This window comes from Pongo pygmaeus, chromosome 6 (assembly GCF_028885625.2).
Source record: "Pongo pygmaeus isolate AG05252 chromosome 6, NHGRI_mPonPyg2-v2.0_pri, whole genome shotgun sequence".
NCBI lineage: Eukaryota > Metazoa > Chordata > Mammalia > Primates > Hominidae > Pongo > Pongo pygmaeus.
This window is the reverse complement of record NC_072379.2, coordinates 103,974,960-104,000,345: the sequence shown is the minus strand read 5'-3', so window position 1 is coordinate 104,000,345 and position 25,386 is coordinate 103,974,960. Positions and strand designations below refer to the sequence as shown.

General features: G+C 46.1%; 1 protein-coding gene across 9 annotated transcripts in view; it reads left to right on the top strand.

Moving 5' to 3' along the window:
• Positions 1-25,386, top strand: part of ATXN7L1 (ataxin 7 like 1) — a 270,423-nt gene that overhangs the window by 173,256 nt on the left and 71,781 nt on the right. Inside the window, exon 1 of one of the 9 annotated variants that reach the window (XM_054495142.2) lies at positions 11,046-11,300. The exons of 7 other annotated variants lie outside the window; for them this stretch is intronic. The gene's annotated coding sequence lies outside the window, so the exon portion shown is untranslated. Of the gene's footprint in view, positions 1-11,045; positions 11,301-23,727; positions 23,808-25,386 lie in introns of those variants that run through there. One more of the 9 variants, XM_054495143.2, reaches the window with a different exon arrangement.

The window sequence follows — 25,386 nt, the reverse complement described above, 5'->3', positions numbered from 1 at the left end:
AACGGGGTTTCACTATTAGTCACGATGGTCTCGATCTCCTGACCTTTTGATCTGCCTGCCTCGGCCTCCCAAAGTGCTGGGATTACAGGCATGAGCCACCGCGCCCGGCCGCAATTTTTTTGTATTTTTAGTAGAGACGGGGTTTCTCCATGTTGGTCAAGCTGGTCTTAAACTGCAGACCTCAGGTGATCCGCCTGCCTTGGTCTCCCAACGTGCTGGGATTACAGGCATGAGCCACCACGCCAGGCCTCAAGTACTTTTTATTTACTTATTTATTTTTATTTTTTAATACTCTAGCACTTTATAGGCATTGTTACCCTGCTGCATTTCTCTTTCCTATTTAAAAGATGTGATTCGCCCTGTGTGCGTGTGTATGTGTGTCTCTGTGTGTGTGTGTGTTGTGGGTCTGTGTGTGTCTAAGGGGCTGGGTTATATCTAAAGTGACCAGAAGTCCTGATTTGCCTGGGAGAGTCACAATTTATACCTCTTGCCCTGGGGCCCATCCATTTAGCACCCCCTTTTACTTTCAAAGCTATCTAGTTGGGATGATAAATTATATGATTTCTCTATTTCTAGAAAGAATGCAGTGGCACAGAATAAAGAGAACAAACCCAGGAAAACTAGGTTTGGATCCTGTCTGTACCAGTCCCCATAGGCTTGGGCAGGTTGCCCCACCTTAGATTCCTCATCTGTGAACTGAGAATGATGCTTCTGCTTGCCCTCCATCCCTAGTCAGTTTTCTGTGAGATACCAGTTATGCCGTGGATGCAAATGAACTTTGTAAAGAGAAAATCACTAGCAAGAGTTAGGGATCGTTCCCATCTTTAAACTAACATTGTTTTACACTTAAATTGACTCTGGCTTGGGAAAACTAGCATCAGAATATAGGTCATGTGAGCTTTTCAACTTGTCTTCTCCAAGGCTGGAGAGGCCCATAGCCTGCTTCTGCCAAGGAAGTAACTAGCAAAGACATCTGCTTGAGTTTCCACCTCCATAATTCCATCAGGGAAGAGAACATGACTGTTAAAAGTAAAACCATAAGCCAGTGGTTTGCTTTAAAATGAATTACTGAGTTGGGCACCGTGGCTTATGCTTGTATTTGCAGCTATTCAGGAGGCTGAGGCAGGAGGATCACTTGAGCCCAGGAGTTTGAGGCTACAATGAGCTGTGATCACACCACTGCACTCCAGCCTGGATTACAGAACGAGACCCTGTCTCTAAAAAAATAAAATGCATTAATGTAAGAGTTATCCAATAAAGATTTAACTTACCCCTTTTTTGTATGAGTAGAACTCTTCTGAAAGTTTGACATGAGGATGGGATGGGGTGCAAATAGGAGTGGTGCTCCAAACAGAGGTGCTGTTTTGCATAATAATATAGTTTTATTTTTTTCAAAGTTAATTGCCTTTGTTCTTATTATAAAAGGAATGCACTGCAAAAACTGCCAATATTTCAGAAAAGTCTAAACAAGTAAAATAAGAAAATAAGTATTTCCATGTAAAACTTTCCAATCTTTTTTCTATGTGTGTTTGTCTGTGTGTTGTAAATATGTTTCTACATGCATATATTTTATATTTTTAAAATAAAAGTGGAATCTTATTATAGACATTGCTTTGAAACATGCTTTTTTTCATCTAAAATTATCATGGATACATTTTAGTAAATATAGATCTGCATCATCATTTTTATGCATCTCCAGCATTCCATTGAATGGATGTGCCAATAATTTATTTAACCAGTGCCTGATTGCTTGTAATTTAGGTTGTCTAGGGGCACAGTATCTACCCCTTTTGCTGTAATTTTTAGAAACCAATATAAGATAGCTACACACACACAAACTTGACACACTTTTTGCAATTTCATATATTAATGTTTGTCTTTGTTTGCATTTAAGTGGAAAGATCCATGACAGTTAAAGTGTACACTAGGAGGAGCTATAAATAATAGGGCTCAGGGGCCGGCTGCAGTGGTTCACACCTATAATCCCAGCACTTTGGGAGACGAAGGCAGGCAGATCACTTGAACTCAGGAGTTTGAGAGCAGCCTGCGCAACATGGTGAAACCCCATCTCTACAAAAAATGCAAAAATTAGGCAGGCGCGGTAGTGTGCGCCTGTAGTCCCAGCTACTGGGGAGGCTGGGGTGGGAGGATCACTTGAGCCCAGGAGGTGGAGGTTGCAGTGAGCCAAGATGCACCACTACACTGCAGCCTGGGTGATAGAGCCAGACCCTGTCTCAAAAATAATAATAATAATAATAATAGAGCAAAGGCAGCTCAGGGTGGAAAGCCAAGGTATCACATCCTTTCACACTGCCTGAGGCAGTAAATTACTTTAGGAATAACCTCCTCATACACAGGGGCTCAGATACGGTCATTCATGGAGCAACATTGCTGCCAGGAGACCTTGTCTTTTTTTTTTTTTTTTTTTTTTTTTTTTGAGACGGAGTCTTGCCCTGTCGCCCAGGCTGGAGTGCAGTGGTGCAATCTCAGCTCACTGCAACCTCTGCCTCCCAGGTTCAAGCGATTCTCCTGCCTCAGCCTCCTAAGTAGCTGGGACAACAGGAGCGTGCCACCATGCCTGGCTAATTTTTGTATTTTTAGTAGAGACGGGGTTTCACCATGTTGGCCAGGCTGGTATCAAACTCCTGGCCTCAGGTGATCCGCCTGCCTTGGCCTCCCAAAGTGTTGGGATTACAGGCATGAGCCACCGCGCCCAGCCCCCCTTGTCATTTTCTAGCTCCACCAGCCCCAGTCATTGGAATATTCCTTTCACAAAAGAAATCGTGTGCACATGCAGGTGTTTACAGGTGGTACATTCCATAATATCTCAGTATCATGAGCTCTGCCATTGAGTGAAGCTGCATGGGAACCCAGCCAAGAGCTCAGAGCAGCTCGGAGGGGCTCTGAGTTGCTGCTCCTCAGCTCCACACCATGGTCCAGGGCACCTTCAGGCTGTCATCGAGAAACAGTTTACTCTCAGTTTATACATAATACCAGCAAGCTTGATGGTCTGATTTCCAAGTTCAGGAAATTAGAACTCTAAGGAGGATTGTGGGGGCAGGCCTTCACATAAAAAGAAGTGACACCAGACTGCAGGAAAATACAGGTAAAAGCCAGAAAGCGGGGAAGCTGAAAGTCCTGCATTCTTTCTCAGTGTTTGCAAACCATAGGCACCACCCATGATGATGGGGCAATCATCATGGTTTAGTGAATCCTGACCAACATTTTAAACAACGGAAGACAAGAGATCACAGTGCTTTTTAGGTAGTGAAAATAAGTATTATCTTTGGGAACTTGTGTCTCATCTACATATCTGCAATACTAGGTTGCACTGTAAAATTCATTTCTTAAGGTAAATTAGGGTCAAAAAGTTTGACAGCTGCAGTCGTAGGCTCTAAAGTCATAATTTTATAGCAATTAATGCCTGTAACAGTGACTTTGAGTTATCAAAAAAGGATCAAGTAACATTCAAAGTATACCACTTAAGAAATCAAAACACAGTGGAATGGCCGAGCATGGTGGCTCATGCCTGTAATTCCAGCACTTTGGGAGGCTGAAGCAGGCAGATCACCTGAGGTCAGGAGTTTGAGACCAGCCTGGCCAACATGGCGAAATCCTGTCTCTACTAAAAATACAAAATTAGCTGGGCGTGATGGTGCATGCCTGTAATCCCAGCTAGTTGGGAGGCTGAGGAAGGAGAATTGCTTGAACCTGGGAGGCAGAGATGGCAGTGAACCGAGATTGCACAACTGTGCTCCAGCCTGGGTGACAGAGCAAGGCTCCACTCCAAAAAGAAAAAAAAAAAAAAAAAACAAAGTACAGTGGAATGAAGATCTTTTGGAAAGAGCCCTGTTCCGCTGTGGCTACAATCTTTTTAAAGATTTGGCATTATAAATTTTAAATGGAAAGCCTTTCTACCTTCTCCCTAACTTGAACCACAAACAACTTTTTAAAAACACCAAATTTGATGCATATTTAATATAAAGATATTCACTTTCCAGATATGCCTAGTAAGGTATACATATATCTTTTTAATTCAGATTAAGAGAGACTTCATTTGTTCATGCAAAACACGTATTTAAAACACATAGCAAAGTTTCTATGCTCTGGCTAGCCTGCAAAGGTAGCTGAGACTCAGAACCTGCCCTCAGGGAACTTCAGTCCAGTGGTCTGGATTCCAGTCAACCCACATCTAAGACCTTTACCATAAAGTCATCTTTCAAACTGTAATGCAGTACTGACTAAGGCTGGCTGACATTGATACTCACTCTCCCCCAAAATCTGGTGTATGGCCAAGCACGGTGGCTCACGCCTTTAATCTCAGCACTTTGGGAGGCCGAGGCAGGCAGATCACTTGACCCCAGGAGACGAGCATGAGCGGCGTGGCAAAACTCCATCTCTACAAAAAATAAAAATTAGCTAGGCATGGTGGTGCATGCCTGTGGTCCCAGCTACTCAGGAGGCTGAAGTGGGAGGATCACTTGAGCCCAGGAGGTCAAGGCTGCAGTGAGCAATGGTCACACCACAGCACTCTAGCCTGGGTGACAGAGCAAGACCCTGTCTCAAAAAATTTATTTTTCAAAAGAAAAATCTAGCATATGTGGCCCCATCGATGCAAAACTGACATTGTGACATCAGTTACAATGTCTTGGTTTGTGGGTCCACATCACAAAGGATTAAGCCAAAATCTAGTTGCAGGTATGATCAGGCAAGACTGGCTTAGTCCCTGTGAATCCAGGTAACAGGGCACAAGTGAGGCGTGTTGAGCTGAGTGCGGACATGACTGGGAAGTCTGCATGGCAATGTCAGGCACTAGAGCCCAAGCATTGAAGCCAAGCCTGCAACCAGTAGCCCCCACAGCTACCAACATGCTTCCCTTGCCTCTGTATCTCCCGAAAGCTCAGTCTCCATCCTGTGTTGGCTCCATCCTCTTTTTGGCCAGTTTTCCACATGTCCAGACCATGTATAAAGACCATGCTGGTCCCTGCCCAGCTTCCTCCTCCACATATGGAGTCATGCGGCTGCTTTCGCTCAGAGGAGTATAAACATCCAGGGCATGGGCACAGGGCCCCAGCTGTTGCGGGAAGTCAGGGACTGCAAACAGAGGGACCGGCTGAAGCCATGACAGAAGAACGTGGATTGTGAAGATTTTATGGACATTTATTAGTTACCCAAATTAATACTTTTGTAATTTCTTATGCCTGTCTTTACTGCAGTCTCTAAACATAAGTTGTGAAGATTTCATGGACACTTATCACTTCCCCAATCAATACCCTTGTGATTTCCTATGCCTGTCTTTGCTTTAATCTCTTAATCCTGTCAGCTGAGAAGGATGTATATCGCCTCAGGACCCTGTAATAATTGCATTAACTGCACAAATTGTACAGCATGTGTGTTTGAGCAGTATGAAATGTCGGCACCTTGAAAAAAGAACAGGATAACAGCAATTGTTCAGGGAATAAGAGAGATAACCTTAAACTCTGACCGCCGGTGAGCCGGGCAGAACAGAGTCATATTTCTCTTCTTTCAAAAGCAAATGGGAGAAATATCGCTGAATTCTTTTTCTCAGCATGGAACGTCCCTGAGAAAGAGAATGCGCACCTGGGGTAGGTCTCTGAACTAGCCCCCTACCCGGGGCGTACCTGTCTCTTATGGTCGAGATTGCAGAGGTGAGATAGACTCCAGTCCTCCATAGTGCTCCCAGGCTTATTAGGAAGAGGAAATTCCCGCCTAATGAATTTTGGTCAGACTGGTTGATCTCAAAACCCTGTCTCCTGATAAGATGTTATCAATGACAATAGTGCCCGAAACTTCATTAGCAATTTTAATTTCACCTCGGTCCTGTGGTCCTGTGATCTCGCCCTGCCTCCACTTGCCTTGTGATGTTCTATTACCTTGTAAAGTACTTGATGTCTGTCACCCACACCTATTCGCACACTCCCTCCCCTTTTGAAAATCCCTAATAAAAACTTGCTGGTTTTTGTGGCTTTGTGGGGCATCACGGATCCTACCAACGTGTGATGTCTCCCCCGGACGCCCAGCTTTAAAATTTCTCTCTTTTGTACTCTGTCCCTTTATTTCTCAAGCCAGCTGACACTTAGGAAAGTAGAAAAGAACCTACGTGATTTTCGGGGCAGGTCCCCCGATACCCAGCTTCATCCTCCATGGGGTGGATGTACTGAGCTCTCCAGCATTTTCCAAACTCCCTTCTCTGTCTGCATTAGCAAAACAGCGTTTGTCTGGTTTGTGGTGGAACTGCTTTGGTTAAGCATGCCAGTACTAATTACAACAGATTCCTGCTAATGTTCCATATCTCTCCATTAGCGCACTTTAATGTGATATTACAAGTTCAGTGGCTAGGCCTCATGGACTTTCAGAAGTTCTGATTTTAAATAGGCTACCCTATCTTTCCTTATTATGCCAATGCTTGTCAAATCATGTGTCCTTCTTTTTGGCTTAAAAAAAGTGGGGGTGGATGGGTGGGGCTCTATGATCAGAGAAGTCACATGTTACGTGGAAATATTCTCCTCACTTTATATCTTGCAAGCAAATGAGTTTCCCTGCCAAGACTGTTCTGATTCACCTAGCACCCATATTCTTTCAGGCAGCGTGAATGCAAATGTCCTCTGGTTACCAAAACCACCTAAAGAAACCCCCTTGAGAGTGAGTATTCACTAGCAGTGGAAAGCACTACATATACCTCCCGCCAAGCTGCAGAGCATTTCCAGTCAACAGGAGCACGTAGATTTCATTAGTCTTCATGACCTTCATAACAGTCAACGTGAAGTCCACCTTGACATGCAACTTCCCTGACCTTCGGGTGTATGTTTTCTTGTGTTGTACTTTCAGGGAGAAAGAAGTGTGACAGGCAGATTCGTAAGGGGGTGGCAGAACGTTCTGTAACTTCCTAACCATCGGGTCCTAACAGGCTCCCCTCTGCCTTCTACATTCAACATCTCTGATCCTGGCCCCAAGCCTTCGCTTCCTGACAAACACCTCCATTCATCCCTGCCTGCAAACCTCCTGGCCATCGGCAGTAACCCACCACCCTGTCCCTCAGAGCAAATGCCCAACGCCTGCAGTGAACCTGCTCAGCCTGTATCACATAATAGTAATATCAGCCCAGATTAAGCTGTGAGTGTGTCCAGTTGGCATGGGCAAGGGAACATGACAGTGGAAACCTACATTTGGTCCAATATTTTCAGGGACCTCTGTTGCAAAGAACTCAGCAAAGGCCTAACTTTGAAACACCTGTTAGAGAAGCGATCCACCAAACCATGTGCTAAGCTAGATCCCCTCTACATGTGCAGTGGTACACTGTGGACATATAAGCTTCATAATGTACTGCTGTCAGGCCTGCTGGGACATTCCACTTCGCTGCTTCTTAGACTAGGATTTGGTAAGGAATCAGGGGTTGGCATTTAGGTGAACTGATCAAATCAAAGGACAGGGTGCAAACTGGATCAAGACGATTGTTTTCCATTGAAATAGTAGCTCTGGAGTGCAGATGTCCGAAGCTCCCCTCACACTGTGGAAAGGAACCCTTCCGTGTTAGGCACATTCACTGTGAAACACTAGAAAAGCCATGAAGACAGGGAATGTTGAGAAAATTGAGGTCGATGTTGTGCTATTATTTTATTTAATGTTTATTTATTTTGAGACGGAGTCTTGTTCTGTCACCCAGGCTGGAGTGCAGTGGCGTGATCTCGGCTCACTGCAACCTCCGCCTCCCAGATTCAAGCAATGCTCCTGCCTCAGCCTCTCGAGTAGCTGGGATTACAGGCACCGGCCACCACGCCCGGCTAATTTTTGTATTTTTAGTAGAGATGCAATGGTGTGATCTCGGCTCACTGCAACCTCCGCCTCCCGGATTCAAGCAATTCTCCTGCCTCAGCCTCCCGAGTAGCTGGGACTACAGGCACCGGCCACCACACCCGAATAATTTTTGTATTTTTTGTAGAGACAGGTTTCAGCATGTTGGCTAGGCTGGTCTCGAACTCCTGACCTCAGGCGATCCACCACCTCAGCCTCCCAAAGTGCTGGGATTACAGGTGTGAGCCACCGTGCCTGGCTGAGTTTGTGCTTTTAGAGTCAAACAACTCCATTGGCCTTTTTAGTTTTATCATTGTTTTCTCTGGAAGCGCCATAGAGGGAAGCAAGGAGGGCTGGGCCAGGAGTTGGAAGACCTAGGGCTGTTTGTGGTTTGCAGTGTGGCCCTGGCCAAATCACATAGCCTCTCCAAATCCTAGTTTACTTGCCTGTGAAAATGGGAATGATAAAGTCTGCCCCTTTTAAGCTGCTTTGTGAATAATGAAGCTGCACACCAGCGTACATTATCGGCCATGAGGCTGAGACCCAGGATTGGATATCAGAAAGCTTTCCTGGGTGTGTAACTTGGGAAAGTCACAGGTTTCTCTGAACCCCGTTTCCCTCCTTTGTAATGGGGGTAATAATAGCCACCCTTCCCACCTCACAGGGTCAAATAATGTAATGTGCATGAAAGAGACATCAACTGTGGGGTTTTAACCCACAGAAATCCTGGGGCTACTTTAACGGTTGCTGACCCCAAGGACAGGGCTGATTGAAGACTCACTTCTCGGCCAGGCGCAGTGGCTCACGCCTGTATTCCCAGCACTTTGGGAGGCCGAGGCAGGTGGATTGCCTGAGATCAGGAGCTCGAGACCAGCCTGGCCAACATGGTGAAACCATCTCTATTAAAAATACAAAAATTAGCCGGGTGCAGTGGCATGTGCCTGTAGACCCAGATACTGGGGAGGCTGAGACAGGAGAATCGCTTGAACCCGGGAGGCGGAGGTTGCAGTGAGCCGAGATGGCACCACTGCACTCTAGCCTGGGCAACAGAGCAAGACTCTGCCTTTAAAAAAAAAAAAAAGGCTCGCTTCTCCCTCAGGACCTGAAACTTCTCTCTTGCTGCATCCCTTCCACCCTCTTCCTTTCCCCACCCCAGACTTCTTGCTCCCAACTTCTTCCTCCCCTGCTCCTTCCTTGGTCTTGCATGTGCTAAGTTGCCTTTGCTCTTCTCCTGTAATGTGTCAGGCAACTGCTGCATTTCACTCTGGGGTGGCTCCATTTCAGATCCCAGTGAAACAATTTCTATATATAGTTGGTAATAAAATGTGGGTTACTTTGAGAGGAAAGAGAAAGCCACTATGTGGGTTCCTGTTCACCACCATGGCGCTGGTGGCCCCGAAACCAGAGGAGCAACCTTTGCTCTCCAAAACAAAGGTGAAGCTGGCCCACAGTCACAGTGGCTTTTCCAAACAGCCTGTTTCTACCTACTCATTACTTTCCCCAAAACCTGTGGAGTGGGAAGGGGGTGACATTTTATTCTTCAAATTAGATGGATGGATGGATGGATGGATGGGGCATTAGATTTAAGTCCACCCAGCAATTTAAAATTTCTCACTCGGTCAGACACGGTAGCTCAAGCCTGTAACCGCAGCACTTTGGAGGCCCAGGCGGGAGGATTGCCTGAGGCCAGGAGTTCAGGACTAGCCTGGGCAACATAGTGAGATTCTGTCTCTACAAAAACTGTAAAAATTAGCCAGGCATGGTGGCAGACACCTATAGTCCCAGCTACTTGGGAGGCTGAGGCAGAAGGATTCCTTGAGCACAGGAGTTCAAGGCTGCAGTGAGCTATGATGGCACCACTGCACTCCAGCCTGGGCAAGAGACAAATCTTGTCTCTATTTAAAACAAAAACAAAAAAAATTTCTCACTCTTACGTCCACACCCAGGTTCTCTTGGAATTGTTTTCTGAACTCCTCAGGTAACTAAAATTTTATTTGGCTAATTCTCTTGATCCTACAGTGAGATACTGCTTGATGCACTCTGGGAAAAATGGAAAAGCCTATTAAAATAAGCAATTTAAGAAGTGTTTCTGCTGGGCATGACGGCTCATGCTTGTAATCCCAGTGCTTTGGAAGGCCAAAGCAGGAGGATCGCTTGAGGCCAGGAGTTTGAGACCAGCCTGGTGGCAAGACTCCGTGTCTACAAAAGATTTAAAAATTAGTCAAATGCAGTGGTGTGGCTGCTTAGGAGGCTGAATCGGGAGGATCGCTTGAGCCCAGGAATTCAAGGATGCAGTGAGCTCTGATGGCACCACTGCACTTCAGCCTGGGTGGCAGAGCAAAAGGTCTCTAAAAAAGAAAGAGCTGGGTGCGGTGGCTCATGCCTGTAATCCCAGCACTTTGGGAGGCCGAGACGGGTTGATTGCTTGCGGTTAGGAGTTCGAGACCAGCCTGGCCAACATGGCGAAACTCCGTCTCTACCAAAAATACAAAAACTAGCCAGGCATAGTGGTGCATGCCTGTAATCCCAGCTACTTAGGAGGCTGTGGCAGGAGAATCGCTTGAACCCAGGAGGCAGAGGTTGCAGTGAGCCAAGATAGCGCCATTGCACTGCAGCCTGGGTGACAGAGCCAGACTCCATCTCAAAAAAAGAAGGGAGGGAGGGAGGAAGGAAGGAAGGAAGGAAGGAAAGATTCATCCAGCATGTCCCTTTCTTCTCATATGGGATTTACCAACTGACAAATTCTAGTGCTCCTGCCATCACCCCCAGATGTGCAGCAAAGCCTCCACATTTGCAAAATCTAAGTCAATCTCTAAGAGATGCTTCAAGGAAGCACCCAGTTCCTTCTGCTAATAACCGCAGTGTGTCATGTGACACCTCCCCCTCCCCCAACCAGTTCTCTCTGAAAACTACCCACCCACCCCACCAATAAAGTAGCATGACGTCTGTCCTTCAGCTGCCAATATCTACATTTCCTTCAAGGTGGTAATCTTTTGCTTTTGTAATTTAAGTTCTTTTTTATTCGTAATTGTTACCCAATTGCTCTGGGGCTTGCATAAACAGTTAACAAAAACACCCGCACGAGGCAGCCGGTTCGCTTTCTGTGCTTGTTGTTCTTGGCACTGGGTCAGTTCTATGAACTTCTGGTGTCCAACTGGTAGGACCTGAAACTCTGTGTTTAACAAGTGCCTGTAGTCAAAACAGTTGGCGTATGCAAGCGCGGATAGCTGGTATTGACTGCAGCTGGTCAGCCGTCGGGCTGTGCACCGTGCAGAATACCGAATCACGTTGCTCTGTTTGGGGCTGGGCTTTTGTTGTTGTTTAGTCGTTGCGATTTTTTTTCCTCCTTTTTCTTTCTCTCTCTCTTTTTTTTTTCTTTTTTTTTTTTTACTGACATCCGTGCTAATGTGGATCGCTTCAGGTTCCAAAAGTACAACATGTTTACAGTCGTCGTAGCATCAGATTAAGTTGGCAGCCTGAGTCTCTCTGTAAGTGGTTTTAGTTTACATTTCTTCTTCTAGCAGGATGTTTTGCATAATTTTGCTGATCCTAGGTTATTTATAGACTTTTTTTTGAAGAAACGGGATGCATAAGAGTTTCTGTTCCAACTGTGGAAAGTGAAATTTGTTTCTCCACTTAGAGAAACAGCGGTGTATGTGCAGCAGAGGGTTATTTTAGCTCTTGATGATTAATTTCTTAGGGGTCACTTGATAACGTTCTGGAGAGTCCTAGGACGTGTTGTTTTCCTTTAGTCGTTCACAAACGGAGTAAAATGAAAGTAATGATGCCATTTCCTCTGGGGCGCTCCTCGAGGGTGGATGCAGTGATTGGGTATTGTTTCAAACGTCTGAAATGAGTTTACAGTGGTTGTTTTGTCAAACTCCCGGGAGCAGTGGCATTTGGTGACCCAAAACATGCCCAAGGGCTGGTCTGCAGGACTCAGAGTCATGGGGGAGGGGGACGGAGGAAGAACAGACACAGGGAAGTTACTGGACCTTAGTTTGTTCCCACCTAAATGACAGTGATATGCAGACATTTATAACATTTTTAAAAGGATGATTGACTGCAAGATGGCATACGGGCTCATGCTTTATCTGTGTGATTTTCTGGCCTGGTGGTAGCATCTTTGGGGGCCCGTGTGCATGTCTGAATAAGAACTAAAGCTTAGCGAAAACACTAAGCCAGAATTAGCACTCTATAAAAGGGTTTCTCGTAATATTTACTAGAACAGTTGGCTAAAAATTGCCGTGCTTGGCCCACTGAATGGCTGTGTAATTAAATCAGCCCTTGATATCGTACCTTGAGCACCTCCCATCTCTGAGTCTGCTGCTCCTGGAATTTGCATGAGTAAGTAGCGCGTTCATCAGCATAATGAGTGTGGAGTCCCAGTCTAATGGTCCGGGAGAACCTTGTAAATGAGACACTTCATTGTGCCTCGGGTTAAATATTTTAAACTAAACAAATCGAGAAAGAAGGAGAAGACGACAAACATCTTTTAGGCCTCACGGAAGGCCTTCTGAGGAGCGGGTCTGCTTAGATCCAGGACCTTGAGTCCCACACAGATGGGTCCACCCCCACCCCCAGCATCACATGAATGAGAACGTACAGTGAAAACGGAAATTTCCAAGGTGGTAAATGTGACCATTAGGCTGAGGCTTGACATAGTTCTAACTGCTGAGTGCTGCCAAGAGAGGCTTTCTTTTCTCCTCTATGTTTCTCTCATTCATATGAATGCTTTTTTTTGCTGGGCGCGGTGGCTCATGCCTGTAATCCCAGCACTTTGGGAGGCCGAGGCGGGTGGATCACCTGAGGTCGGGAGTTCGAGACCAGCCTGACCAACATGGAGAAACCCCGTCTCTACGGAAAATACAAAAATTAGCCGGGCATGGTGGCACATGCCTGTAATCCCAGCTACTCGGGATGCTGAGGCAGGAGAATTGTTTGAACCCAGGAGCGGAGGTTGCTGTGAGCCGAGATCGTGCCATTGCACTCCAGCCTGGGCAACAAGAGCGAAACTCCATCTCAAAAATAAAAAAAAGAAGTGCCTTGTCTCCTCTAACCTTGCAGAGAATAATGATGAGGCTTCCTTGCTTTAGGCCTTTGACGTTTGGAGTGTGTCCTGTGCTTTCTCACACTGGCCCCACTAAGCTGGTGGGGGCCAAGTCCAGCCCTTTGGTCCTAGTAGGAAAAGCCTGGCTTTGGGGCCTGGCTCATACAGGGGAGCTGAGAAGCTAAAACTCGGGCTCGGACATGATCCATTGGACCTTCGCCTCCTCATGCCCCCATTTGCTCTGGGCTAACTGGCTATGACATGATGCTAAGGGACTCTCTGTTCTAATTTGATTCAAATCTGCCCCTGTGTGTGGGGCCTCTGTTCCACTTCCGCATGCCTCCTCTGTATGTCTGGTTGGGACCGGGAGGACTTTAGGCCCACCTTCGGAAGGTGTCAAGCTTGAGGTGTGTGTTGGTTTGTATGCATCTCAGCTAGGAATGATTATGGGGGCTGCCCCCAGCTGTGTCAATCACCCCCACAGCCCAAGTGAATGGAAAGATGTGAAGAGAACCTATAGGCCTTTATGTTGGAGCTGGGAGGAGTGGCAGTAAATACTGAAAGGCTTTTGCATTTGAATGAGCTAAACCCTCCCACCCTGCCATCCTTGGGAAAGTAAAGGCCCCTCAGCTCTGTCTCCTAGAGCACGTTGCCCCTCCCAGGCCCTCCAGACATTGGCCTGCCAATATCTTAGAAACACCCTCCTTCCTCACTTTGATTATTCCCTCCACCCCAGCCCCAGTGACATAGCTGCTATTTAAACGTAATTGATCCAGAGCGGCTGGGCCCCTTAGCAGCAGTGAGCATTTGTGAGCCCACTCCTCCTCTCTTGGCCCCAGGGAAGTGGTTCTGTCCACCCTACACTCCGGGAAGACCAAGGCACCCAGGCAGAACCTAGAGACCAGTGAATTCCCAGGCAAAGGCAGCACTGAGCCAGATGGTCTAATTTCGTCAAACCTTTGGGAGTCTGCTAACAGCGACCTCACTTTGCCATTAGTCCATTCATCCCCAGGGTCTTGTCTTTTCTGGAACAACAGCCATGACATATACATTAATTAGAACCAGTAATCAGATTACTTTTTGGGTAAGAGGTGAAACAAGAAAGTAAGCTGATAAAAGGAGTTAGTCACTCCCAGACTATGGCCTGGAGTCATACCTTTTCAGACCAGCTACTCACACCTGCTCTGTGTACTTGTAGACTACCTCAGCTTCAGGTCTTCAGGGCAGGCAGACTTTGCCAGTTGTCAGGGATTAGGAGATTTGTCCCACCTTGACCTTGCTGTTACTGACCATGGGTTCTTGGGCTCTCGGGGCAATAGAAATTGATATGAGGCCAAAAGAGTCTTCCCAGACAAGGCTTCATTGGAGCTTATGCCTGGGCATAAGGTAGAGAGAAAGAGAATTCCCTGACTGACCCTCCGAAAAGAGCCGATTGGGATTTCTTTTTTTTTTAATTGACACAGGGTCTTGTTCTGTGTTGCCCAGGCTAGAGTGCAGTGGCACGATCACGGCTCACTGCAACCTCTACCTCCTGGACCCAGGTGATCCTCCCACCTCACCCTCCCAAGTAGCTGGGGCTACAGGCACGTGCCACCATGCCCAGCTAAGTTATGTATTTTTAGTAGAGATGGGGTTTCCTCCATGTTGCCCAGGCTGGTCTCAAACTCCTGGAGTCAAGTCATCCACCCGCCTCGGCCTCCCAAAGTGCTGGGATTACAGGCATGAACCACCGCATCCGGCCCCAGTTGGGATTTTTTTGTTAGGCGAAGTACAGGAATTGATATCAGGGTAGGGTATGCAGGCTGGGCTGGGCAAAGCATGTGAGGGGTAGGGTATGCAAGTCAACGTATCTGGTTGTGATGATTATCTTGAGTCATGGGTCACCTGGTGGTCTGGCCGGCAACAACAAGGCTGTAAATCAGTTGTTCAGCATTCCTTCCTGAGGTGGGACACTCCACAACCTTGGTTCCATATTTTGGATCTCTTAAGTCCAGTTCCTGGAATTCTTTAAGTAAAAGGCATGGTTAAACATTATGAGAGCACCGAAGAACAATATAGAATGGCTCTTTTCTTTGTATGACTAAAGCCTTGGGGTGAGTGGGTATGCTGTCAGTGAGGTAGTGGTGTGGGTCTCATGGTCAGTGGAAATGCATGAAAGAGTGCTCTCGTGCGGGTAACTGAAGCCAGGCCGCATTCCTGCTCTGTCACACTGCTCTGAAACACAGCCCAAGGAGGAGGGTGCATCTGAGCTGCACCTAGGCCTCTGCCTCCATCCTATACTTTTTCTCCCTGATCTGGTGAACTTGCGTGGTTTTTAGGTGAACCAATTGTCTTGGTATGATAGGGCTGTCATAACAAAATGAAACAGCCTGGGTGGCTTCAACAACCAAAGTTTATATTCTCACAATTCTGGAAGCTGGAGGTCCAAGATTAAGGTGCCGGCAAGTTTGGTTTCTCCTGAGGCCTGTTCTTGGCTTGCAGATGGCGCCCTCTTGCCGCCTCTTCATGTGATCCACCCTCTGGACTTGTGCCATTGTCGTCCCTTCCTTAAGGACACCTATCCTATTGGATTAGGGCCCCATCCTAATGGCCTCATTTTAACTTAGTCACCTCTTCAAAGACTTTCTCTCCAAATGTGCTTATATTCTCGGGTACTAGGGATTAAGAGATCAACATAGGAAGTTTGAAGTGGAGAAATTTAACCCATAACACCAATCGACCAAGCCTTGTCCTGCCTCAGCATCAGAACACTGCAGGAACCTCCATGGGGTACAGATTCATCTGTGAGTTTATTCCCCTCATGCATCAGTTTATAGAACCAGGCACCATCTCTGTGTGGGTGCATAGTCAAAGGAAATGCAATAAGAGAAAGACAGGAATATGTTTAAAAGTTATCAGTGGCTATGAAAGTCTGAATTAGCTTTCATGTGGCTTACGATGATTCTTAGGTGACTGTGGCAGCCCACCTGTCTCGAGAGAGACTCTTATTAGGGGTAGGTTGAGTAAGGGAAGCTTGTGGACCAGTAGGCTCCAGAAACTATGTCAGGAATTGTTACCTTCCCTTCTGGGCCCCTTCGCTCCCACTTCCTTTCTGGGCCAACTCCTTGATCTGTTAATAGATTCATTGGCATAAATCTCTCAGTGACTTGCCAACAATTACATATAGATACAGACGGTGCCTGACTTACAATGATTCGACTTACGATTTTTTGGTTTCAAGATGGTACAGAAGTGACATGCATTCCGTAGAAACTGTACTTTAAGTACCCATGTAACCATTCTGTTTTTCATTTTCAATATAATATGCAATACATTACATGAGATATTCAACACTTTATTATAAAATAGGCTTTGTGTTAGGGGATTCTGCCCGACTGTAGGTTATGTTCTGAGCACATTTAAGATAGGGTAGGCTAAGGCTATGATGTTCAGTTAGGTTATTGTATTAAATGCGTGATTTTTGTTTGTTTGTTTGTTTGTTTGTTTTGAGATGGACTTTCAATCTCATCGCCCAGGCTGGAGTGCAATGGCACAATCTTGGCTCACTGCAACCTCCATCTCCCGGGTTCAAGGGATTCTCCTGCCTCAGCCTCCCAAGTAGCCAGGATTACAGGCTTCCACCACCACACCCTGCTAATTTTTGTATTTTTAGTAGAGATGGGGTTTCACCATGTTGGCCAGGCTGGTCTTGAACTCCTGACCTCAGGTGATCCACCCACCTCAGCCTCCCAAAGTGCTGGGATTACAGGCATGAGCCACTGTGACCGTCCCCTAAATGCATTTTTGACTTATGATATTTTCAATTTATGATGGGTTTATCCAGATATAATCCCATCGTAAGTCAGAGAGCATCTGTGTTTTTTTTTTATCTGCCCTTAGTGTTCATTCCCCCTGGAAGTTGGGAAACTAACCTTAGATGGACGAGGAGAGGAAAATTCATTTATATTAGTTATTGCCTCCCATCTTAATGCTGCTCTCTTCTCAGAGGCATGTGGTTGGCCATGCCACTTCCTTTCCTTCTTCCCCTGCTGTGGGATATCCTTGATCCTGAGATTCTAAAGGCCAACAGGTGGTCTCTGACCATGCTTTGCAAAATGTTTCCAAGATTGGTTTTTAGTCAAGACCATTTATTCCGTGAAGACACCAACATCCTCAGCTGGAGTGAGAACAGGGTTTCTGAGAGCCTGCCCTGAGAATGTCAGAGCCTAAAGCCTGCTGTTCTTAGAAACCACCATCTAGGATGGAAGCTCAGGGACTGACTGGGGTCAAGCCATAGGGGAGCTAAAAGCAACTCTCAGGGCCCTTCATCACCTGCCGGTTCCCTGCTGCTGATACTCAGGTCCTGGTCTCAATAAGGGGACCATGGAGAGAAAGTGTGTTCCCACAGGCTTTCTCTGCGAGTATGGTAGCAAGACCCACTACTTTTTCTTTATAAGCCAGCTTTGGCTCTGGTCTGAGATGAGAGAGGAGATGATTGCTACCAGGAGAGGAGATCAGGAATCTCATTATCAAAGTAATCCAGCTGCTGTGTGCTGAAAGACCTGTTCCTCCTGTCAGCCTGAGTACATCTATAGGTTCCTCCTTGGCTTCACAGGCAGGTCTCTGCCAATGGAAATGGTATCTTGACTTATTTATAACAGTAATCAGCATACTATTCTTTTATGTTTGCATAGTCTGACTCAACTTTGAAACCTCTTTTACATGCCTGATGTCATTGACTCTTCCCTATAGCGCTGGAGAGGGGAGGTACTGCTAACCTCAGAACATAGACATTCTGGAAGGAGAGCTGGGATTTGGACTCCAGCTCTTGGATGTCAGTGCTCCTTCTATAGATTACAGCTTTCTAATGTCTGTATATGGTTGCCAATAAGGAAGGTAGTTTGTCTAGGAATTGGAAAACCATTTATTATTATTATTATTATTGTTATTATTATTATTATTATTATCTCTTCTCTGTACTAAAGGCAGTGTTGGACTGCTCATTGTGTGTAATACCCTGCTTGAAGAACTTCACACTTAACCTTCACAACCAACAGTGAGAGGAGGCCTATCTTTAGTCCCATTTGTCAAAGTCACCCATGAGATCCTACCAGGGAGATGAAGAAATGTGGGCCACATGAGACACCTGCCCTGAATGGCACATGGTTCGGTACAACCACACCTCAAGAGTGCTGTTCAAAGGCCACTGTTGCACCGAGGGATGTATCGAGTTGCCCACTTGGGCCTGTCCTCGTCCACGTTGTGTATGAGCACTTGGAAGAAGATTGGCGTTGATGGCAGGCTGATCGAGGTTTCAGGTGGTAGATTTGGGAGGGAGAGCAGATTATGTTAATGAATCAGATTCCAAAAACATCTCAACAGACTGGAGCAGTAGACTGAATCCAACAAGATGACATTTTTAAAGGATACCTGTGGATTTGCAGCTTGGCAGCCAAATGTGTGAAATAAAACTTAGGGATGAGGCAGCTATCAGAAATAAAAAATCTAGACTGGATCTCTGGCTGCATTAATAGGAGAATAATGTCCAGAACAGATCTGTAGAAGCTGGTCAGACCCCATCTGTAATGCTCTCCCTTCTGAGTTCCATGGTCTGTGAAGAACAAGAGCAGCCAAGAGAACCGAGATCAGGAAGTAATGAAAATGATGCTTTGTAAGGAATAGTTTAAGAAGACATCTCAGGGTGTTTAGCCTGAGAGAAGGAAGTTTCAAGGAACAAACATTTGGCAAGATGTTCCATGGAAGAGGGATTAGACTGGTTCATATTGACTCCCACAACGCAGACATGGGATTCATGAGTGGTCATTACATGGGAGCTTGGCATAAAGGAGAATTCTCCAACAGTCAGGACTGAACTCGGGAGGTGCCACTAAACTGGCACTAAACTGGCACACTTACCTGGCTCACCGCTTATCTGGCACACTGCTTACCTGATGCACCGCCCTAGATGGAGCCTGCGGTGAAGCCATGCCTGGCAGCCCCTGGGCAGGAGTGTGGATGGCGACTGCACTCCTGGAGAAGGGGGCCTGCAGAGAATGGTTACCTGTGGGGTTTTTCTTGCCTGTTGAGAATCTGTTAGTCCCAACTTCAAGGTCTAAGACCTGAGTCCATGGGATAATGATGATTACTTTGTGGAAATGGCGGCTGTATCAGGGATGAACGATCAGGTTGGCAAGAGGAAGAGCTGTGCCTCAGTGTCCCATTTGTAAATAGCTAGTGGAGCCTGTGTTCGTGTGTGTGCATGTGCGTGTGTTTATGTGTGGTGGCATTGGTAGTGGTGGTGGTAGTTGTTTGAATTCAGAGGGGTTTTTTTGGTTTGTTTTGAGACGGAGTCTCACTCTGTCACCCAGGCTGGAGTGCAGTGGTACAATCTCAGCTCACTACAACCTCCACCTCCTGATTCAAGCGATTCTGCCTCAGCCTCCTGAGTATCTGGGATTACAAGTGTGCACCACCACGCTCGGCTAATTTTTGTATTTTTAGTAGAAACAAGGTTTCACCATGTTGGCCAGGTGGGTCTTGAACTCCTGACCTTAAGTGATCTGCCACCCCGGCCTCCCAAATTTCTGGGGTTACAGGCGTGACCCACTGCGCCTGGCCCTGAATTCAGGTTTTATTTTATGAAGTAAGGGCACTAAAACCAAAACAACACCCCCTAAAGAGTAACAAAGCACCAACCAATCTATCTTCATTATCAATACGTAAAGGAGATCCTAACGCAGAAACGTAGGGAGGACGTAAACTCAGAAAAATCTGTATGTACATGTGCATGTATATGCATGTGTGTGTTTATGTATCACATTGTTTAAGACAAATTAACACTTCTTTGTGGACCCAAATTGGTAGCATTAGCGTTTGGGAACTGCTGTCTTAGAGTGCCTGTTTGCTGTATCCTGCTGGCTGCCTTAATTACCTTAACTTAAAAATTACCTCCTTTAAGTGATTTCAGAAAGGGTTTTAAAGGTAACTCAGTTATCTTGAAACTAATTGTTCTGCTGTAAATTATCCTTGCTCTTACTTTCTGCAGGCTTTTTTAAAATTTGGATGAAATTCACAAAACATAAAGCTAACTGTTTTAAACTGAACAATTCAGTGGCATTTAGTACATTGGCAATGTTGTGCAACCACCACTTCTATCTAGTTCCAAAATGTTTCATCACACTCCAAAATAAAACCTCATACCCATTAAGCAGTTATTCCCCCTCCCCCACCACATACAGCCCCTGCTAATCACCAATCTGCTTTTTGTATCTGTGGATTTACCTATTCTGGACATTTCATTTAAATGGAATCATACTATATATATATATATGATCTTTTGTGTCTGGCTTCTTTCATTTACCATCATGTTTTTGAGACTCATTTGTATTGTAGCATGTATCATGCTTCATTCCTTTTTATGGCTGAGTATTCTTTTATTGTATGTATGTAGCACAATTTTTGTTTATCCACTCATCCACGGATGGGCGTTTGGGTTGTTTCCAATTTTTTGGCTCTTAAGAATAGAGCAGCTATGAATATTTGTGGACACGGATTTGTGTGAGTATCTGTTTTCAATTCCTTTGGATATATACCTAGGAGTGGAATTTTGGTCCATATGGTAATTCTATATTTAACTTTTTTATTAAAAAATTAATTGTGGTGAAATATGCTTAACGTGAAATTTACCCACCTTAATTTTTAACGTACAGTTCTGTGGCATTAAGTATCTTCACATTGTTATGCAACCATCAGCACCATCCTCTCTTGAACTCTTTGTTTTTTGTTTTTTATTCTGAGACAGGGTCTAGCTCTGTCACCCAGGCTGGAGTACAGTGATCTCGGCTTACTACAACCTCCGCCTCCTGGATTCAAGCCATCCTCCCACCTCAGCCTCCCCAGTAGCTGGGACTACAGGTGCACACCACCATGCCCAGCTAATTTTTGTATTTTTTGTGGAGAAAGGGTTTTGCCATATTACTCAGGCTGGTCTCAATCTCCTGAACTCAAAAGATCCTCCTGCCTCGGCCTCTCAAAATGCTGGGATTACAGGTGTGAGCCACTGCCCCTAGCCCTCTCCTGAACTCTTTATCTTGCAAAACTGAAACTCTATACCCATTGAACAATAACCCCCCCATTCCTCCTCCCTTACAATCCCTGACAACCGCCATTCTGTCTATGAATTTGACTATCTCGAGTACCTCATATAAGTGGAATCATACATTATTTGTCTTTTTGTGACTGGATTATTTCACTTAGCATAATGTCCCCAAAGTTTGTCCAGGTTGTAGCATATGTCAGAATTTCCTTTTTATGGCTGAAAAACATTCCATTATAGGATTCTCTATTCATTCATTGATAGACACTTGAGTTGCTTCCACCTTTTGACTATTGTGAGTAATACTGCTATGAATGTGGGTATACCCACATTTGAGATACCAATTCTTTTGCATATATATCCAGAAGTGATATTGCTAGATCGTGTGATCACGTGCTGACTCAATTTTTAATTCTTTGAGGAACTGCCATACTCTTCTTCATAGTGGCTGTACCATTTTACATTCCCAACAACAGTGCACGAGGGATCCAACTTCCCCACTTCCTCACCAAGACTTGTTATTTTCATTGTTTGTTAACAGCCATCCCAGTGGGTGTGAAATGATACCTCACTGTGATTTCAATCTGCATTTCCCTAATGACTGGTGACTGGAGTCATTAGTGGGCACCACCACACCCAGCTAATGTTTGTATTTTTAGTAGAGACGGGGGTTTCAACGTATTGGCCAGGCTGGTCTCGAACTCCTGACCTCGTGATCCACCTGCCTCAGCCTCCCAAAGTGCTGGGATTACAGGCGTGAGCAACCATGCCCAGCCCTTTGCCCATTTTTAAATTAGATTGAACCTGCCTGTTTTTGTATTTAGAGTTACGGTTCTAAACTTGCTGCTCTTCAGAAGCTGGAGTAAATATTGCATCTTATTATCCTAACCCACATGTTTGCTGAGAACTTAGGCTACCTCAGGTGTAAGGCTACCAAAAGCCTACACGGGCACCTGAGATAGGGAGGGAGAGCAGGGCTGCAAGAGGCAGGGGCCAATGCTCTAGAAGGTCCAGATTGGTCTGGGAGAGCTGGCCCAAGAGTAGCTGTTCCCATCTCTGTCCTCCAGGTCATCCTGGAACTCTTTGCAGAGATACTAGGAAAGCAACTCACGTTTGTCTCTGGAAAGACACAGGTTCCCAGGCCTCGGGCCTGCCCTTTCATCTGTGTTTCTTCTAAGCATTGCAACATCCAGAAGGCCTCTACTCCACAGTCCCCTGGGTGAAGGGAATGTGCCCAGGGGCCCTTGACCTGCTAGCCTGGGATCAGGGAACAACGCCCACAGCCTAACTCTTGGGAACAGACAATCTCCAGCCAAAGCTGCAAATGACTGAAAACGAGGGCTGGTCAGATGGGTGGTCAGTTTATACCCCCTCGACACCCCCCTACTACATTCCAAACAAATTGAACTGTGGAAACTAGTTCTGCTTTGCCAGCCAGCACAACTCCCTCTCAATCTGAAACTGATGAATTCTCCTCAATTCTGGGAAGAAACTCTCTCAACAAGAGGGGAAAATGAAGCCAAGAACCCAGAAGTCCAGTTATGTTCTCCCTGAATAATTCTCCCACGGGGGACTCACTGTCTCTGGCTTTGGTTATGTTTTCAAGTGGCTGAAGGGATGGTCCCCACAGGAGACCATCTTACATAGGCAGTCATTATAATGCCCTCTCTAATCTCTCTAATGCCTAGTAGGCTCTGCCTAGCTTGTGTGTGATGAGAGGAAGTGTGTGATCATGACGTGAGGGAGTGCTGTCTCCCCACAGTCCAAAATTCTCCAGGAAAGTCGTACTTTTGAGTCTTGGAATACTTTTGTATCTTAAAGGTTTAATTTTTTTTTTTTTTTTTACTAAAAGGCATGTATCCCTTAGCTAAGGTTGATTTAATATTCATCAGGTAATAACCAGGTTTTACAAAGAAATGTTGGATGCCACACAGGAGAGGTCCTAGTAGAAGACAAAGATGCGCAAAACATACTTTGCCACTGTTTTTTTTTTAAATTTGCATCACAGAAAATTAACCGTTTTAAAATGTACAATTCAGTGGTATTGAGTACATTCACAATGTTGTGTAACCACCACCCCTAAAGAAGACCCCTGTGCCCATTAAGCAGTCACTCCCCCCACCTTCTTTTCCCAGCCTGCCCCTGACAACCACAAGTCTGCTTTCTGTCTCTATGCTTTTACCTATTCTGGACATTTCACATAACGTGTGGCCTTTGTGAACCATTGTTTTGGTAGGCATTCTCCCCCCTCCAAAGCTACTGTCCTTGGCCAAGATCAGGGACTAAACTTTCTAAATATCCAGAATAAATGAGATCTCCCTGCTTAAATCAATAGTTCCAACAACCCACAAAAGTATTTTCCAATCATTATAATGACGTCTCTACTCTCTCTAAGGCATAGTGCTAGGTAATGAAGTGGACTCTGCCTATCAAGATGGACAGGCCCTGAGCGAAGAGGGAGTGGGAAGGCCTGAGGTGTCTTCAGGCTGCCTGGTGACCCGGGACCCGGGACCTAGGCCAGACAGACAGCAGCTCCGGGGCTGCGGGAAGGCCCAGCCCTGCACACACAGCGCTGGCTCTGATACTCCTCTGAGGAGCCTGCTGCCTCTGACCACACCTTGTGTGTGCGGTTCAGGAATACCCAAGTTCATCTGCCAAATTCAGGATACAACCCTGACTGTTCCGGGCTTTTCTTTCTGCCTTTCCCTAATCTCGTCTGGGCGTGCTCTCTTAAAGGGGAAGTGGTGTGTTCTGACTGGCCAGGGCCCTCATCCAGGAGCCAGGAAACATCTACTACCACGAGTCGCATTGCCCAGCATGTCACTGGCTTAGCCTCCTTATCCAAACGGCAAGGCGGCCTCCCCGGGATGTGTAAGTGTGAGCGCAGGGCACGAGGGCCACACAGGACGGCGTGGGGCTGGGCGCAGGTCACGGAACAGAGATCCTGGCAGGCAGATCATGCTGGCAGCCCACGAGCCATTTAGCAAGATGAGTGTTAGCATAGACAGTGCTCTCGGTCTGTGGGCTGGAGCTGGAGCCGAGACAGGGCTGAGGCGGGGAGCGGGGAGAGTAGCTGCCTCAGAAAGAGGTCAGGAGTAGGAGGCTGGGTTGGGGACCAGTCTATTTTGGACAGCCCTTCTGGAGGCACCAGCCTCCGGCCTGAGAAGGAGTGGAGTGGAAAATTTTCTAGCACACCTTTCAGAGCACCGGGAAGCCAGCTGCAATGAACCTTCCCGGCGTGTCAACCCCAATGCCCCACGTTTATGTCCCTGTATTATCTACTCAGTGCACTTATCTACTCAGCCATTGTGTTTCTTTGTTGTTTTTATATGTACTTTGTGTTAAGACATGTTCAGGGTCCTTTCTATTCAAACTGTACAAATTGCTTGAAACTAGCACCCTGATTTTTTCCTTCTTTCCTGTCCACGATGGGCCTTGTCCAGTGCGTGCACACTGCAGGCCCTGAATCAACGCAGGCGACTGGCCCACAGGTGGACTGACGGGCTCACTAGGATGCTGGGCAGCGTGTCTGGCTGGTTTCTAGCTAGGGCTCTGTTTCCTGTGTACCCAGAGAAATAAAGGGGAAAAAGCACACCCACTCACACACACAGTCAGTGCCTAACTAAATGCCACAAGTGAGTGACTGGTGGCAGGAAAATAGACCCTTTGCTGTGTTTTAGGCCCCTTTCTGTCCTGGGATTTTGTTTGTGTGGTAGTGATGGTTGATCTTAAATCATGTAAAAAGTTTGTTTTCACCAAAATAACTCAGACCTTTTGCTTCTAAAGAAGGGAGAGAGAAGGGGGCCAGAAAGGGGAAAAAAAAAAAAAAAAGTATGTGTCTCTGTACGCATATGTTGACAGGGCATAACCACACCCTACTTCAAGACAACTTCCTGTTTGCCGCTGCCAACTGCCACTCCAAGGAGAACAGAAATGGTTCCGTTATTAGTGGCTGCTGTGGGACCACGACAGTCTGTGGGGTGAGTGGCTTTGAGCGACACCATGAGCTTAGCAGTGAGGGAGACTTTTCACCTTCTCTTGTAAGAGACCATGGCCCTGTGCTGTTGAAAGTAGACACGTACAGTAGAAATAAAGCAGTGGTGGCCTCTCATCAGCCTGTGGTCCTTAAACAGTGTGCTCCCATAGGATTCTTGTAAGTGGAATAATTTAATTCAGGGGCAGGGATAAGGCTGAGAACTGCCTACTGAGGAAAGCTACTACCTGTGTGTGTGTTTTTAATGGACATTGTCATGTATCAGGGGAACTTAATGTTAAGCGCCTCCCATGAGTTGGCACTGTGGTAGCCACCTTCCACATGTTATCAATCCTCCCAACACCCATTTATTCCACAGTGAATAGAGTGAGTGCTCTTGAGGGCAAAAAACCCTGTGCTAAACGCTGGAGATAAAAGAGTAAACAGGACACCTGCCCTCCAGGTGTGTCCAGGCAC